This window comes from Triticum urartu, chromosome 1, assembly GCF_003073215.2.
Source record: "Triticum urartu cultivar G1812 chromosome 1, Tu2.1, whole genome shotgun sequence".
NCBI lineage: Eukaryota > Viridiplantae > Streptophyta > Magnoliopsida > Poales > Poaceae > Triticum > Triticum urartu.
The window spans coordinates 337,014,229-337,033,511 of record NC_053022.1 but is presented as its reverse complement, the minus strand read 5'-3'; positions in this window follow the sequence as shown (position 1 = coordinate 337,033,511).

The window sequence follows — 19,283 nt, the reverse complement described above, 5'->3', positions numbered from 1 at the left end:
CTCCCATGTCTATATAAACCGGAGGGCTAGGTTCGTAGATAGGCCGAATCCTCATAATCATAGCCAGACTAGACTTTTAGGGTTTAGTCATTACGATCTCGTGGTAGATCAACTCTTGTAATGCTCATATTCATCAAGATCAATCAAGCAGGAAGTAGGGTATTACCTCCATAGAGAGGGCCCGAACCTGGGTAACATTGTGTCCCCCGTCTCCTGTTACCATCAATCCTAGACGCACAGTTCGGGACCCCCTACCCGAGATCCATCGATTTTACACAGACAACCTCCACGATCAGATTGTAGAAACTTAATTTTCTTGTTACGATGATTTTCCACTTCACTCTGAAATTCTTTGAACTTTTCAAATGTTTCATACTTATGTTTCATCAAGTAGATATATCCACATCTGCTCAAATCATCTATGAAGGTAAGAAACTAACGATACCCGCCACGAGCATCAACACTCATCGGACCGCATACATCAGTATGTATTATTTCCAACAAGTCTGTTGCTCGCTCCATTGTTCCGGAGAATGGAGTCTTAGTCATCTTGCCCATGAGGCATGGTTCGCAAGCATTAAGTGATTCATAATCAAGTGATTCCAAAAGTCCATCAGCATGGAGTTTCTTCATGCGCTTTACACCAATATGACCTAAATGGCAGTGCCACAAATAAGTTGCACTATCATTATTAAACTTATATCTTTGGCTTCAATACTATGAACATGTGTATCACTACTATCAAGATTTAGTACAAATAGACCACTCATCAAGGGTGCATGACCATACAAGATATTATTCATATAAATAGAACAACCATTATTCTATCATTTAAATGAATAACCATCTCGCATCAAATAAGATCCAGATATAATGTTCATGCTCAACGCTGGCACCAAATAACAATTATTTATGTCTAAAACTAATCCCGAAGGTAGATGTAGAGGTAGCGTGCCGATGGCGATCACATCGACTTTGGAACCATTTCCCACACGCATCATCACCTCGTCCTTAGCCAATCTTCGCTTAATCCGTAGCCCCTATTTCGAATTGCAAATATTAGCAACAGAACCAATATCAAATACCCAGGCGCTACTGCGAGCATTAGTAAGGTACACATCAATAACATGTATATCAAATATACCTTTCACTTTGCCATCCTTCTTCTCCGCCAAATACTTGGGGCAGTTCCGCTTCCAGCGACCAGTCCCTTTGCAGTAGACATGTGGACATATTTTTTGATTTCGGCTTTCGCTTGAGGACAAGCGAGGTCTAAGCTTGGGGGAGTTGATACGTCCATTTTGCATCATGCTTTTATATCGATGTTTATTGCATTATGGGCTGTTATTACACATTATGTCACAATACTTATGCCTATTCTCTCTTATTTTACAAGGTTTACATAAAGAGGGAGAATGCCGGCAGCTGGGATTCTAGGCTGGAAAAGGAGCAAATATTAGATACCTATTCTGCATAGCTCCAAAAGTCCTGAAACTTCACGGAAGTCAATTTCAGAATATATAAAAAATAATGAGCACAAGAAGTTCACCAGGGGGGCCACACCCTGCCCACGAGGGGGGCGCGCCCCCCTACCTCATGGGCCCCCTGGTGGCCCTCCGATGGCCATCTTCAGCTATATGAAGTCTTTCGATGAGGAAAAAATCATAAGCCATCTTCTTGGATGAAACTCTGCCGCCACGAGGCGGAACCTTGGCGGAACCAATCTAGGGCTCTGGCGGAGCTGTTCTGCTGGGGAAACTTCCCTCTAGGAGGGGGAAATCATCGCCATCATCATCACCAACGCTCCTCTCATCGGGAGAGGGCAATCTCCATCAACATCTTCACCAGCACCATCTCCTCTCAAAACCCTAGTTCATCTCTTGTATCCAATTCTTGTCTCCAAGTCTGGGATTGGTACTCGTGGGTTGCTAGTAGTGTTAATTACTCCTTGTAGTTGATGCTAGTTGGTTTATTTGGTGGAAGATCATATGTTCAGATCCTATATGCACATTAATACCCCTCTGATTATGAGCATGAATATGGTTTGTGAGTAGTTACGTTTGTTCCTGAGGACATGGGAGAAGTCTTGCTATTAGTAGTCATGTGAATTTGGTATTTGTTCGATATTTTGATGAGATGTATGTTGTCTCTTCTCTAGTGGTGTTATGTGAACGTTGACTACATAACAATTCACCATTGTTTGGGCCTAGAGGAAGGCATTGGGAAGTAATAAGTAGATGATGGGTTGCTAGAGTGACAGAAGCTTAAACCCTAGTTTATGCGTTGCTTCGTAAGGGGCTAATTTGGATCCATATGTTTCATGCTATGGTTAGGTTTACCTTATTACTTTTGTTGTAGGTGCATATGCTTGAAATAGAGGTTAATCATAAGTGGGATGCTTGTCCAAGTAAGGACAATACCCAAGCACCGGTCCACCCACATATCAGATTATCAAAGTACCGAACGCGGATCATATGAACGTGATGAAAACTAGCTTGACGATATTCCCATGTGTCCTCGAGAGCGCTTTTCTCTATATAAGAGTTTGTCCAGGTTTGTCCTTTGCTACAAAAAGGATTGGGCCACCTTGGTGCACTTTATTTACTTTTGTTATTTGTTGCTCGTTACAAATTATCCTATCACAAAACTATATGTTACCACTTATTTCAGTACTTGCATAGAGTACCTTGCTAGAAACCGCTTGTCATTTCCTTCTGCTCCTCGTTGGGTTCGACACTCTTACTTATCGAAAGGACTATGATAGATCCCCTATACTTGTGGGTCATCAAGACTCTTTTCTGGCGCCGTTGCCGGGGAGTGAAGCGCCTTTGGTAGGTGGAATTTGGTAAGGAAAAATTTATATAGTGTGCTGAAATTTACTGTCACTTGTTACTATGGGAGTAATCCTCTGAGGGGCTTGTTTGGGGTATCTTCACCCCGGCCAGTAGAGCAAAGAGTTTCTCCTCAGCCTACTCAACCTACTGAAAATGAAAATGAAAATGTCTACTTTGAAATTCCTTCGGGTATGTTAGAAAAACTGCTAGCTAATCCTTTTGCAGTAGACGGAACAATGCATCCTGATGAGCACCTAATATATGTTGATGAAGTTTGTGGGTTATTTAAGCTTGCAGGTGTACCCGAAGATGTTGTCAAGAAGAAGGTCTTCCCTTTATCTTTGAAGGGAGATACATCGACATGGTATAGGCTATGTGATGATACGGGGTCATGGAACTACAAACGATTGAAATTGGAATTTCATCAGAAGTTTTATCCTATGCATCTTGTTCATCGTGATCGCAATTATATATATAATTTTTGGCCTCACGAAGGAGAAAGCATCGCTCAAGCTTGGGGGAGGCTTAAATCAATGTTATATTCATGCCCCAATCATGAGCTCTCAAGAGAGATGATTATTCAAAATTTATATGCTCGGCTTTCTGATAACAATCGCACCATGCTCGATACTTCTTGTGCTGGCTCTTTTATGATGAAGACTATTGAATTCAAATGGGATTTATTGGAAAGAATTAAACGCAACTCTAAAGATTGGGACCTCGATGAAGGTAAAGAGTCAGGTATGACATCTAAGTTTGATTGTGTTAAATCTTTTATGGATACCGATGTTTTCCGTAAATTTAGCACTAAATATGGACTTGACTCTGAAATAGTAGCTTCTTTCTATGAATCTTTTGCTACGTATGTTGATCTCCCCAAGGAGAAGTGGTTTAAATATCATCCTCCCATAGAAGTAAAAGTAGCTGCACCTATTAAAGTTGAAGAAAAGACGATCACTTATAACACTACTAGAAAAAGGGCTATAGATGGGATTGACACTAATGGCGCACCAGACAAGCGGTGCGCCATTAGTATATACTAATGGCGCACCACCTTCTGATACGCCATTAGAGTTGAAACTACTAATGGCGCACCTGGCCCAGGGTGCGCCATTAGTATCAAAAAAAAATTTAACTAGTGCGTCTGTCCAAACATACTAATGGCACATCCGGACACAGTGCGCCATTACTAGTTGTAACTAGTAATGGCGCACCTGCCGGAAAGTGCGCCACTAATGTTGTTTTTTTATTATATTTTTTATTCCCTTTTTTGCAAAACTACTAATGGCGCACCACCAGAAGGTGCGCCATTAGTAACCTGGATTACTAATGGCGCATTTAGAGTTGGTGCGCCATTAGTAAGTGGGCAGCAACAAGATATTTTGGACAGCCTCTCCTACCCACACTCACTTTCTCCCCACTTCATTCTCTCCACCTCCTCCTTGTCTCGGGTGCCTCCTCTTTTTCACCTCATTTCCACCATAGATTCATTCAATTTAAGTGGTTAAATTACCTTGTTTTGATAGGTAAGTAAGGGGGGAAGCTATATTTATGTTGTTCTCCCTACAACAATGTGCACATGCACTTTTTATGGCCTAGCTAGATCTATGTATGTTTGTGGTGTTGCATATGTTTGTGGTGTTGCATATGTGTTTGTGTTTGGAGGTGTACCGGTATTTGAAATGCGACAGTTGCCAATATTTTGCCGGAATGTTGATTCATTTCGTTTCGGCGAGAATTTTGGCATTAAGCATTCTTTTTGGTCCTATTTTTAGGGAAAGTCATGCCAAATTTTTTCTTGGTTCTAAAATATCGTTTTGCTCTACCCCGCAGGCGACCATGGTCTGCATGATGACCGAAGGCATCGTGAATAGGTTTTTGAGGTCCGTGAAGGCCGAGCTGCTTCAAAAGAACGAGACGGAGATAAGATGTCCGTGTCGAAGATGCAAGCTGAAGAGCCTTATTGCGGACCCGGAATCCGGGCAGGTGCGGGACCACCTGCTCTTGCGTGGTTTCATGGATGGCTATCGGTGGCAAGGTGATGAAGATGACTACGAAGTCGTCCATGGAGGCCGGGCAAGAAATGAGGAAGGGCAGCAAGACAACCACCGCGGCTCGGGCGGGTGAGAAGACAAAGAATCCCCAGGAGATGATCATGACGGTGATGCTGTACACAGTCATCATGTAGAAGATGCAGGACATGATGATGAGGAAGATGCCGGAGCAGACGACGGGCATGATCATGAAGATGATGATGCCGGTGGAGCAGACAACGCTGGACCATCGATGGGCTGGGTGCAGGACCCTCATATTCAAGAGCTGCTTCTCAAGCAGACGGATAACGCAAGAGCTGCCGCCCGAGAGAAAGCCAAGATGGATCAACTTGAGTTAGACGCGGTTACTCCATTGTATGAAGGATGCAGGCCCGAGGATACCCGCCTGAAAGTAACGCTCATGGCTCTGGAGATGAAGGTAAAATACAAAATGACCGACGCATGCTTCGACGAGAACATGTCATTCTGGCACGAACGTCTTCCCAAGGGGAACAAGTGCCCGACCAGTTTGGAGGAGGCGAAGAAAATCGTGTGTCCTCTGGATTTACCGCATGTGAAATACCATGTGTGCATGAACAATTGCATCATTTATCGGGACGAGCACGCGGAGTCTACCATATGTCCGGTGTGCGGCGTCACTCGATACAAGAAGAGGAAGAAAGCTCCTCGAAAAGTGCTGTGGTACTTTCCGATCACTCCTCGTCTGCAGCGGTATTTCACGGACCCTAAGGTAGCAAAGCTCCTGCGTTGGCACGCGGATAGGGAGGAGAAGAAGCGAGAAGATGACGCAAATGATCCGGAGATAGATAAAAAAGACAAGATGCTGAGTCACCCTAAGGATGCGAGCCAGTGGCAAGCGTTGAACTTCGAAGACCTAGAATTTGGGAACGATCCAAGGAACATCGTGCTGGGCGCGAGCACCGATGGAGTCAATCCGTTTGGCAGCCAGAGAAGCACACATAGCACCTGGCCTGTGTTTGTGTGGATGTACAACCTTCCCCCCTGGTTGTGCATGAAGAGGAAGTACATTCACATGAGTATGCTAATTGAAGGACCGAAACAACCAGGGAACGACATCAATCTGTATCTGGGGCTGCTGAAAGAGGAGCTTGACACGCTGTGGAAAACGCCAGCCAATACGTGGGATGCCGCAGAGAAAGAATATTTCCCTATGAGAGCCGCGCTGCTCACGACGGTGCACGACTATCTCGGTTACGGATATGTCGCGGGGCAGGTGGTCCACAGATTTTCTAGATGCGTCAGGTGCATGGATGACACAACGTATCGCCAGCTAGATAGAGATCCCGGGTCTTCGAAAACCATGTTCATGGGACATCGAAGGTGGCTTCGCGATGATGACCCGTGGAGAAAACGCAAGGATCTATTCGATGGTGAAACCGAACCCCGAGGACGCCCGCGTACGAGGAGCGGCGAGGAAATAGACGAGCTGTTGAAAAATTGGAAAGACTGCCCACGGCCGGGAAAGAAGCAAAAGGCGCCAGAGCCGGGAAAGAAGCGAAAGGCGCCAGAGCCGCTGCTGAAGGTATGGAAAACGAGGTCTGTTTTCTGGGACTTGCCGTACTGGAAGATCCACCGTGTGCCTCACAGCCTTGATGTCATGCATATCACGAAGAACGTGTGCGAGAGTCTGCTTGGTACCCTGCTCAACATGCCAGAGAGGACCAAAGATGGGCCGAAAGCAAGGGCAGACTTGAAATCAATGGGCATCAGGCAGGACACGGATGATGATGATGATGATGATGATGATGATGATGATGATGAGGCGAAGCAGGACACGGAAAGTCATCGCAAAGGCAAAAAGGCCAAGAAGACCGGAAATGACTACCCTCCCGCGTGCTTCACTCTAAGTCAGGAGGAGATCAAGCAGTTTTTCACCTGCCTCGTAGGAGTAAAACTTCCTTACGGTTACGCGGGGAAGATAAGCAGATACCTAGACCTAGCGAAGCTGAAGTTCAGCGGGATGAAGTCTCACGACTGTCACGTGCTGATGACGCAGATACTTCCAGTTGCAATCCGTGGGATCATGGACGCGCACGTCCGTGAAACCCTATTTGGCCTATGCAACTTTTTCGACGTCATCTCTCGGAAGTCTGTTGGCGTGAGGCAACTCAGAAGGCTACAGGAAGAGATCGTGGTGATACTATGCGAGCTTGAGATGTACTTCCCGCCCGCATTCTTCGACGTTATGGTGCATCTGCTGGTCCATATCGTGGACGATATCATCCAACTCGGGCCGACGTTCCTGCACAGCATGATGCCGTTCGAAAGGATGAATGGTGTCATCAAAGGATACGTTCGCAACATGTCACGTCCAGAGGGAAGCATAGCCAGGGGCTTTCTGACCGAAGAGTGCATCTCCTACTGCACGAATTATTTAGGCATCGAGAACCCCGTTGGTCTGCCCGTCAACAGGCACCTCGGCAGGCTCGCTGGATGGGGTCACCATGAGGGTCGCCGCGAAATGCATGTCGACTTCGAGGGTCGACTCGCCGACTTTGAAAGAGCAAACCTAGTCGCGCTACAACACATAGACGTGGTCGATCCTTGGGTGGTAGAGCACAAAACCTTTATTAAGAAGACGTACAATGACCGAGGCCAACAGAGGACGGACGGAGATATACTCAAAGAGCACAACTCATGTTTCACGCGTTGGTTCAAGCAGAAGCTTCTGTCGTACCCTTTACATGAGGATTCTTCCGCGGAAGAACAACTCATATTCGCCTTGTCACAGGGCGCCGAGCACAACCTGATGACCTATGAGGCGTACGATATCAACGGCTACACATTCTACACCGAGGCCAAGGACATGAAGAGCGATGGTTATCAGAACTCTGGGGTAACGATGGAATCCTACACCGGTAATGACAAGGACAGATACTACGGAAGGATCGAGGAGATCTGGGAGCTGAGCTACGCTGGAGAGAAGGTCCCGATGTTCCGTGTCAGATGGGCCAAGAGCGTCCTAAAAGAAGACCGGTATTTCACCACCATGGTTATACCCGAAGCCAAATCCAAGACCGCGGGTGCAAACGTCACCGCGAAAAATGAGCCATGGGTACTGGCTTCCCAAGTGGACCAATGCTTCTTCATTACCGACCCGTCAAAGCCCAGTCGTGTTGTCGTGAGGAGAGGCAAAAGGAAGATCATCGGAATGGATGGAGTAGCCAATGAGCAAGACTTCGACAAGTACGGCGACCCGAGGATCGAACATGACGATGATGATGAAGTAGCAGCATACACCCCAAGAAGAAGCAGGACCACCCTACCTAAAGGACGTCCGTTCCACAGAAGAACTCCATTTGCGAAAAAGAAGGGCAAGAAGATTGTGAACAGATAGCTAGCTAAGATCGATTGTATTTAAATCGTAGCCTTCATTTCTCGATTGTATTTCATGGGCACTTTTTGAACTATCATGAATATTTTTAAATTTCATGGACACTCGATCTCGATCCCCCTCCATCTCGATCGCTATCCCACCTCGCCAGATCCGGTCCCCCTCGCCGCCGAGCACCCCCCGGTCCACCGGCCGCCGCCGCCGACCCCCCACACCCTCGATTCCCCTACTCAACCGCCGCCGCCGACCCCCCGCACCCCTCCCCTACTCAACCGCCGCCGCCGACCCCCCGCACCCCGCGCACCCTCCCCCGCTCCACCGGCATTACTGTTTGATGATATTTTTAAAAAAATTATTACTGTCTTATAAAAAATATTACTGTTACTGTCTTATAAAAAAATATTACTATTATGATTTAAACAAGTTTAAAAAATTATTATTGTCTTATAAAAAAAAGTAATGGCGCACCACGGTGAGGTGCGCCATTAGTATGGATGTACTTATGGCGCACCGAGGGGTGGTGCGCCATTAGTATTGTGCCATTGCTATAAGAAAAAAAAACTACTAATGGCGCACCACGGTGAGGTGCGCCATTAGTATGGATGTACTTATGGCGCACCGAGGGGTGGTGCGCCATTAGTATTGTGCCGCCCCCATCCATATTTCCTCCCCGGCCCAAATTAACCTATCCCCTCTCTCTCCCTCGCCCTCGCCCTCGATCCCCTTCCCCTCTCCTCTCCCGACGCCGCTGCCCCACCGCCCCGACGCCGCCTCGACCTCGCCCCGACGCCGCTGCCCCGCCGCCTCGATGCTGCCCCGCCGCCTCGACGCGACCCCGCCGCCCGGACGCCCCCCGTCCACACCACCGTCGCCGGAGCACCACCACCACCCGGACCTCGTCCCCAACATCCTCCCCGCGCCCCACTGCCCTATCCCTACGGCCCCCGTGAGCTCCCCCTCCTCCTCTCCCCCTCTCCCCCTCTCCCCCTCTTCCCTGTGTGAACTACGTGTACTTGGTTATCTCTGTTTCCTGTTCAGTTGCATTCTTCTCTACCATGATGGCACTGTACTTAGGTACTGGGCACTGCATAATGCAATACACGTGTAGGTTTCTTGTATTTGCAAAGCAAATATAGTGGCTTTAAAGTATATATCTGAATAATGTATGACTTTATGAATTGGCTTGCATAAGAAAGTGTAAATCTGTCTTTGTGTATTGGATTAATGTGTAAATTTTGGCCTTCCTGATCGTCCATGGATTACCATTTTCCTTCCAAACTCATAATAATATAGTTATCTAATCACTAATGTACCTCTTGAAAGTTGAAACGCTTGACGGTATCTACAGATGAGGCTCAATGTAAGCTAGCTGGTCTCTGTGCGCTCTCTGCGCTTGCAGAGTTGCCAACTAGCCAAAATAATTCTTAATTCTTTTTTGAACTATAAGTATCTTGTTCAATCGAATTTACAATCTAGGATGTCAGTATAGTTCTAGTAATACCTATTTTAATTTCTTAATACTAGTGTTTTCTTAACTAGAAACTGTAGGAGGGCTCTGATGATAAAATTTGTTTCAGAAACAAACATTTACAATGGAATATATACAGAGGAAAGGTAGAATGTAGAGAGGGTAGAGGGAACGGAAGCTGGAGGGGTGACTGGCAGTTAAGCTGATCAAGCCATGACTTAGAGAGGTGCTGCAAGGTCCTCGTTTCATCCTACAGAAAGCAGGAAGAGATCTGTCGCAATACCACTATTGGATTTGGTCCCGGTCACACTCACCTTTTAAATTTGGATCAGAGGTAGCAATAAGTTTGTTCTGGGAAGCAATGAACAAATTGTGTAGTCTGATTAAACACACACACACACACACAGTAACAACAAACCAATGTGGGTTCTGAATCACTACTGGCGCAGCAGGTCTTTTGCTGCAAAGGGATTGTTGATTAATTTGCTAATCACAGTCTAACAAGAGACAACAACAATGCATATATGTACAATTCCAGGATTCATCTTACTTTACTGATGAAACGGACAAATTCTTTTCACTGATGAAACCATAAACCAACATCAGCAGTAGCAGGTTGAGGCCATTTCCTCTGAAATTTGCCTGCCATTTGATCAACATTTCAGTGCAATAAATTGCAATATTTCCATCTAAGTATCCTTGCTCGGCTTCTGGTGTTTTTATTGCTATAGGATTACTAAATGGGATCTTCTAGGATGTTATCTGTTGTTCAAAAAACTGAAAATGTAGCAGTTGTGACTGAATATCCAATCTAGTGGATAGTAGTGGAATGCTAGTTTAGCTGGTTTGTTGCTGTGTAGGATCTTTATTGTTGGTGCCTCAAAACTGAATATGGTTTTTTCATAACATAACTTGAGGAGCAATTTATTTAGTAAAATGTGATTTTAGGTATCTCTTTTACTATGTACTTGACACACTTCTTGTTTATGCATTCACTATATGTTGCACTTTCTTCTTCCTAAGAGTTCATTGATGTAGATGCTTTCCTGATTTTTATTGGGAGTAAAAACAAGAATCTTTTCTCCCTGGATAGTAACAGGGCAAAGGTGAAAGTTGCATGTTGTTTTCTCTGTAATTTAAGAATGTGATTTAGTAAATTACAGTGTAATCTCTCCTGGTAAATATAGACAATAGTAAATTACAGTTGAATGTAATATACCCTAGAATTACAGTGTAATTTAGCCCATATTTTCAGAGTCTAAGGCACCGTCTAGTTCTCAGGGCTCAGCTCCCAGCTTGATTGATACTCATGTTATTAAGTCTGAACTAGTGAACATATGCGGTTGAAGATGATACATTTCTGGAAGTTAACTTGCATCTAAATAGAGGCAACTCTGCATTGTTTCTGAATCACATTTCAGTAAAAAGTTAAATGGAATGTGGTAACAAATGAACCAAAAGATCAAGCAGGGTCACTGCTGTAGATTGCAGTGGCATGGATATTTACACCACATTGCTTGTTGACACTCAAACTACAATACATCAGGCCTTATTATAAGTAGCAAAACCATGGACTGAAGAGGCTCAGCCACATAGTGACCTGACTAAGTCATTCTAGTTTCTTGTATGTGTCCAGCCGGCTCAGAGCACCGTCTGGCAGAGCCTTCGTACTGTTGCTGATCACTTCCCTTGATTGTTTCAGCTCAGTCTTGCCTGCAATGAACCAATTCTCCTTTTATCCATTTGATTGGCTCCTATTATAATTGCAGAGGATAAGAAGAACTTGCTCTGTTCTTGCTTGTACACCAATCTCTGCTTCAACTGCTGCATTTACTTTCATGTAACAGTCTTGTACCCAATGCTTCAGTGGTAGTGCATCCTAAGCAATGGAGGCCTTTTTTCACATGCCAATGTATTTTCCATGTTGTGATGGAGGCCTTTTTTGCCTTGTCCACCCGAGAGGCCCTTGAGTTTGCTGGAATGTCGATTAACTTCCGTTCCGGCAAATTCGGGTACTCCATATGTCCTATTTTCAGCAAAGGTCATGCTGAAATTTTCCGTGAATTTTAGCATGACTTTGCTAAAAATAGGACATATGGGGTACTTGTGACTAATGCATGGGCCGGGGTATCTTAGTAGTTAATTAAGTAGGATCAAGTGCCCCGGCGTACTTGTGACTAATGCATGGCTTTTAGGGTGCCTCGGTGTCGATAAAAACCGAAATGATGAAAGCTTAGGCTTTTAGGGTGCCTCGGCGTCGAAAAACCCTCAATGATAAAAGCTTAGCTTTTAGGATGCCTCGGTGTCGACAAACCCTAAATGATGAGACCATGATCTTGTTCCTTGACAATAACCAACTTTTTGACCAAACTTTGTTCCTATTTATAGAGAAACATGGCCAACAACGATGAGGCCGGGGGTTCGGGCGGCAAGAAATTCTGGGAGCTATCCCAGGAGATGGAGGAACAACCTCACTTGTATGAGGATGCCGCCTTCCCCACCGATCCTGAGACCACTGATGGTACCACCGAGGATGACCCCACTGATGCCACCACTGATGGTGCCACCGAGGATGCCACCACTGATGATGGCGGTGCACGCACAGATGGCAGCCAACCGAAGAGGCAACGGAAGGACCGGCGCCCGACCGTGCTCCACACCCTCAAGGAGGAAGTTACTGAAGTGGACTCCGACAGGAATCCAACGGCGCCCGAACGAATAGTCAAGGGGTACTCGCTTCAGCTCGGGTGCATTCTCCGGAGCACCGTCTCGATCAACACCGAGAACCTGAGGCATCCTGACCGAGGGAATTTGCGCAACCTCCTCTTCACGAAGCTGCACGAACGATACAAGTTCCCCGCTGAATTTGAAAACACAAGCCTCAAAGGGAATAAAGTGAACAATGCTGCCCTCACGAAGATGAGCAAGGCCCTGTCTACTTGGAAAAGCAATGTGAAGAGAATGATCGAGAAAGGTGAGAGTTATGAGAAGATCAAGGAGAAAAATCCTTCGATCACCGAAGATGACTACAACGACTTCAAGATCAATTGCTCGAGCACCGCAAACTCCGAATCAAGTAAGTGGGGGAAAGAAATGCGGGAGCTGAACTTAGGGGAACACACACTCGGTCCCGGCGGTTACAGAGTGGCGGAGCCTATATGGGACAAGGAGGAGGCGGACCGTGCCGAGCAGGGCCTACCGCCCCTCTTCGATAAATACAGTGACAAGCAGACCAGGAACTTTGTCAGGGCCCGGTACAAGAAGGACCCGAAAACAAAGGAGCTTACCACGGATCCGAAGACCAGGGCGCTTGAGCTTGTTCTGGTAAGGAATACACCCCCGCGTAATTAGCTCCATATGGTTGCATTCTAATTAATGAAGCCAAATTTCTAAATGGTTCACATTCCTTCCGCAGGCGACTGAAAGCAGTAGCGCGGGGTCGACTAAGAGCAACCCTTGGGACACCACTCTAAATAGGGCGTTGAATGTAATGAAGAACAAGGATAAGCTCAGTAAGCCGACGTCAGCTGGTCGTGTGGCCGGCAAAGGCTTGTCGACAAAATGGTCGTCATACTATAACACTGGTGGGCGAAAGGAGAAAAAGACCAGCTCGGAAAGCCAGGCGCGCGAGGTTCAAGAACTCAGGGCACAGGTGGCGCGGATTCCGGAGATTGTCCAAGAGCAAGTGCAACAACAACTCGGAGCGACGATCACCGCCATTGTACCTACCTTGATCCAGGGGATTAGTGCATGGATTGCGGGCAGCCAACAGGGGCCGCCCCCGATTCCTAGCTTCACGGCCAGCAACTCGCAGAACGCGATGGCGGGGCCATTGGTGTCTCCGGCGGAGGCGGCATTGGTGTCTCCGACGCCAGCACGGGAGCTTAATGCACCCGGGTGTACGCCGGCCGGCACCTCTGCAGCAAGCGGCCCCTCCGTCAACTGCATGCCCGCCGTTGGCGGTGCCTCGACATTAGCCAAGCTCGACGCCATCATCACGGTAACTAATTAAGCCTCTCTCGGCCGAGGACTTCATCTCCTTGCCTTTGACTGGGCATCCCTAACGCCCTACATGTTTTCGCAGGGCGCCGCCGACATTCCGTGCACTCTCCTGCACTTCGTGAACAACGAGTTGGTTGATGTCGCCAAGGGCAAAATCGTTCAACCGGGCAACCCCTTGTTCCACGGTACCCAGATGCCACCCAACTTGTTTAGGGTTCAACTGGTTCGGGTGCTGCCAGGCTGGGACGAGTTGTTACCTCCAATTCGACCCGTCGGGGCCGACGATGATGACGTGATGACCCTCAGCGCCTGCCTGAGCTGGCCCCTACTTTGGCCGAAGAGCCAGATTCGTTTGGCGGCGGGGGACACCACCCCAAAGACAACACCGCCAGTCGTGCCGGCGCCAAGTCGGCCCCATGGCAAGACCGCCGCAACGGTGCCGGACATCCCTATGCCACTGGATCCAAACATGCATATGGCACAGGATCAGAACGACGACGACGATGATACATTTGCCAACGTCGATCAGTACTTTGCCGATCATGGGTACGGTGGCGACTTCATGGGGCCTCCTTCTCAAGAACCCAACCCAACAAAAGACGTGCGCGATCTAGCTGGTACCGCGGAGAAGCCAAGTTGCAACAGGCGTCGTCTGCAGTTCAGCTCTCAGGAGACGCCTCCAGCTGCCGACTTCACCGAGCCTCAGATAGGCGAGGTGCGAAATATGATCAGCCCCAACACACTCAAGAAGGCGGTCTGTGAGTAGAACTCGGTCCCATTACAGGAGAAGAAGAAGGCACGCAAAAGAAAGACTAACAAGGGTGCGGGCCAGCCGGCACCGAGTACGATCCGTGCTCAGGACGGGCCACCTTCACCTGAGGATATCTCGAGGAGGGTGCATGTGGCGGGTAGGCCGATGCTACCGAGAAATATGCTCGATGCTGCAACTGGTGCTATGCGGAGTCTGCATGACAGTGTTCTTTCTTTGGAGAAGCGGCGTCTCGCAGAGAAGGATGTGGCATACCCGGTTTTCGCGGCCAAGGTGCCAGAGGGCAAGGGCTTTGTGGATAACTCCATCAGGGGTACGATCGTCCTGCGGTTTGATGACATCCATGCTATGTTGAACCTTCATCCGCTGCACTACACCTTCGTTCGGCTATTTTCGCTGAGTATGGAGATGCGGATCATTCGCGACAAGACCCCGAACATCGTGATAGTCGACCCCTTCTACATGCGTGCCAAGATCTTGGGCAGCGCTGGGGACCGGCAAGTCGCGAGTTCTTACTCGAAGGCGTCATTCTGGCAAACCAAGATAAGGATAACTTCCTCGTGCCTTACTTTCCCGAGTAAGTCCTCCCCTCAACCGCCCCGTAACATATGAATTCTTAGATTTCGATCGTTTTTCTTTTAACATTCCGTGTTTTCTATAGTGACACACATTGCACGCTCATCTTCCTAAGCCCCAAATATTCCATGGCCACGTATTTCGACCCGGACCGTCAGTCGAACGTAGACTACACAAATGTCAAGAAGGTTCTTGATGATGTTCTCCCCGGCTACGTTAAATCTGGAGGCACCTTCACCAGGCCTATTCGTAAGTACGGCAAGCACGTGTTCTCCCACAATACGACGTTCTGCTGCGTCAAGCAGCCGCCTGGCGGTCAGAAGGGTGCCTACTACGCCATCCATCACATGCGGGCGATCGTACGGGACCATCATCAACTTCTGCTACCGAGTAGACTCAAAGATTGGGCCGCGAGCGTGTCGGCAATCCAGGGCGCGGACATCAGACAAGAATTCTTTCGCATCCAGTCGGAGTTTGCGGAAATCATCCATCAAGATGTCCTTCGTACCTCGGGGCAGTTCTACCTTAGAAATCAACCGTCCAACAGTGACATCGACACAATCCTACAAATGCAGGCTGACAACGCCCGTTGTTTCATGACTCCCACGATAGACGGCGGCTTCATCCACGCTCCGGTCCCTTGAGTCGAGTCAAAAGCAGTGATGCTGTGTCTAGTTTTGAAACATCGATTGGCTCATGTTGTAATTAAACTTTAATGAACTTGTAGTATGTCTCTTTGGTTTCGAGAGTCGTTCAACTTAGATGTAATCGATGCTATTAATGTCTTGCTTTTCTCTTCCGATCGTTCTGTTGCATACTTATATATTGCTTATGTATTGTCTGTGAATTGGTACTAACGTTTCGTTTGGCTACTGCATAGCGATGCCGTGGTATGTCGTGTACAAGGGTAAGGTTCCCGGAGTCTATGACGACTGGGAGGAGTGTCGGAGACAGATTCACCGATTCAGCGGTAACAGTTACAAAGGGTACGCCACTAGGGCCGAGGCCAAATCTAGATACGCCCGCTATCTAGCGGGAGAGGGGAGGGAGCGTTGGAGGAACCGGATGAAGACAAGTTTCATCGTGATGATGCTCATCGTGATGACCGCAGCTCTCTTCTATGTGATGGTATTTTAGATGATAGATATCGACTTGTAATGTGAAGACAAACTCGCGGTCTCGAGACTTGTAATATAATGTTCTATCTTTGTTCGGTCTTTTCAATTCGGAGACTAATATGATGAATTGTATTCGGAGACTAAAATGATGAATTGTATTCAGAGACTAATCTTCTATTGTATTCGATGAATCTGTTGTTGATGTGTGCTGTCTATATTTTGTCCAATTATACATTTTGTAACCTGTGCAAAAAACAGAAAATTAAAAAATAAAAAAACCTAATATTCATACTAATGGCGCATCACATCATAGTGCGCCATTAGTATGCCAAAGGATACTAATGGCGCATCATTAAATAGTGCGCCATTAGTATGCCGAAGTTACTAATGACGCATCCTGTTGTCGTGCGCCATTAGTATGCCAAAGCACCTGGGTATACATGGCCCCCTGGGAGGCATACTAATGGCGCACTATTGTATATACTAATGGCGCATCAGAGGTGCGCCATTAGTAAAATATACTAATGGCGTGCTACTAATGGCGCACCACTAATGCGCCATTAATGGCCAAATTAGGTGCGCCATTAGTAGGCCTTTTCCTAGTAGTGTAATGATCCTATTGTTCCTACTTCTTATGTTGAGAAACCACCTTTCCTTGTTAGGCTAAAGGATCATGCTAAAGCTTCAACTGTGGTTCGTAAAAGCAATATCAAAACATATACACATCCTGAGAAAGTTAAAGTTGAACCTAATATTGCTACTGTTAAAGATCTCTTGTCTGATAATATTGATGGGCATGTTATTTATTTCTGTAATGAAACTGCTAGAATTGCTAAACCTTGTGCTAAAGATAAACCTAGACCAGTGGTAGGCATGCCTGTTATTTCTGTTAAAATAGGAGATCATTGTTATCATGGCTTATGTGATATGGGTGCCAGTGCTAGTGCAATACCTATTGGCCTATATAGAGAAATTATGCATGATATTGCACCTGCTGTAGCAACCAGACCTCAAATGGTCCAATCTCTGTGCTCAGGTGTCATCCCTGGATCAGTAATGCTGACACCACACAGTACTTGAAGGATTTATAACAGAGTAGCAATCACACACTTATTACATCGAGTGTCTCAAAAGAGAACTTATTACAATAAATATGGCTTAAGGCCATCTAATAACGATAACAGCGGAAGGCTTGGAAGATAAGTGAGTCCATCAACTCCAGCGGCATCACTGAGTATAGAACCACGACCTAAAAGCACCTTAATCGTCGTCTGAAAAGTCTGCAACATTAACGTTGCAGCCCAAAATGGGCCAGCACATGGAATATGCTGGCAAAGTAACACATAGAGAGTAATGGAATGAAATAGGCTATTCTATATGCATATTTGGCTGGTGGAAAGCTCTATGGTTACAGTTTTGCGTAAAGCCAATTTTTCCCTACTGCAAAGGAATAAATTTTATTTAACTATCATGGTAGTTGTTAAACATTGAGAATGGTTGACAGCATTCTCAATCCCAATTAAGCATCATCATTAAACAAAACCCAACAAAATTAATTTTAAGGTAACATGTTGAGATTCACATGATAATCCAGGTACTAGATACTCAAGATGTCCATAACCGGGGACACGGCTAATCATGATTAGTTTATACACTCTGCAGAGGTTTGCGCACTTTTCCCCACAAGAATCGATCGGCTCCATTTGGTTTCTCGCACTACAGGGTGTTTGAGAAACGGATGACCGGGACATAGTCTTTCAGAAGCGCTAGCACCTTACGATAGGGTAGACCGTTACACCTACTTTCCCCTACATCTGCTAGTCTACCACTGTAAGAGTTCGCACAACTTAGTCAACTATGCTAGAGCCCATAATAGCTTGTGGCTGCACACGGAAGTTTCTAGCATGAATAATCTCATGATCCCTTTGAGCCTGGGTGGCGGTCTAAAAGAAAATAGGCAATCTCTGGAATACCCAGATGCCTCAATCCACCCAGATGTGTATTTAAGTTGCCACCTTAAATAAACCATTAGTTAACAATCTCACATCTGTCATGGATACACTCACCCAATCCACGTCTACTAGCATAGCATGGCATAATAAGCAAACGTAGAAGTAACTCCCAAAGGTTTGATAATAAACAGGTAATAGGTACTACCTCAACTACTTCCCAAACCCACAATTTAATTAGATCCTAATCATGCAATGTGTGAGTATTGATCTAATGCAATAAAACTGGGTAGTGGGAAAGCATGATCAAAGTGTTACTTGCCTTGCTGATGATCCGGAAAACCTAGCGATTCGAAGTAGCAAGCGGCGCACTCTGGGTACTCTCGCAAACAAATAAGCATACAATAAGTACTCAACTAATGCACAGGTAAAACTCAAATAAGAGATCTAACCAGAAAGTTCAACTTAAGAACTCCGGTTGGCAAAAAGAATCAAATCAAACGAAGCAACGAAAGACAAACGGCAAAAGAAACAGGCTTCATTTATTATTCTGGATCTAGGGCAATTTTAAAGTGGCAAAAACTTGTCTGAGTTGGTTAAACGGAAAGAGGGTTTCGAGACGAAACTCCAAGCGCTTGAATCGCCTGATTCCAATAAACGAGCGAAAAGTTTGACTAAAATGAAAATCGGATCAGGAATCGCGATCAGAAAAATCGCGGATTTAATCCGAGAAAAAGAAAAACGACGAACAGATTAACGAACGAACGTGCATTATCTGGATCTAAACGATGAACGCGTTCGTTAAAACGAATGAACGAGCGAACGCTCGCTAAATAACTAAACCAAAAAAACCGAAAAAAAATGGAAACTAAAAAAACTGACGAAAACTGATGGAAAACCCGGCGAAGTCGGCGGGGTCGGCGGCGGCGTCGGCGGCGGAGTCCGGCGGGCAGGGCGGCGGCGGATCGAGGGCGGGGCGGCGCGGCGAGGGGCGACGGCGGCGGCGGACTCGCGCGGCGTCGGCGGGGGCGGCGCGCGGGTCGAGGGCGGCGGCGGCTAGGTTTCGGGGCTGGGACGGCTGGCTGCGGCTCGGGCCCTTGCGGCTTTAAAGGCCGGCCGGGCCAAGTGTCCTAGTCGGACACGGCCCGGTTAGGTCGG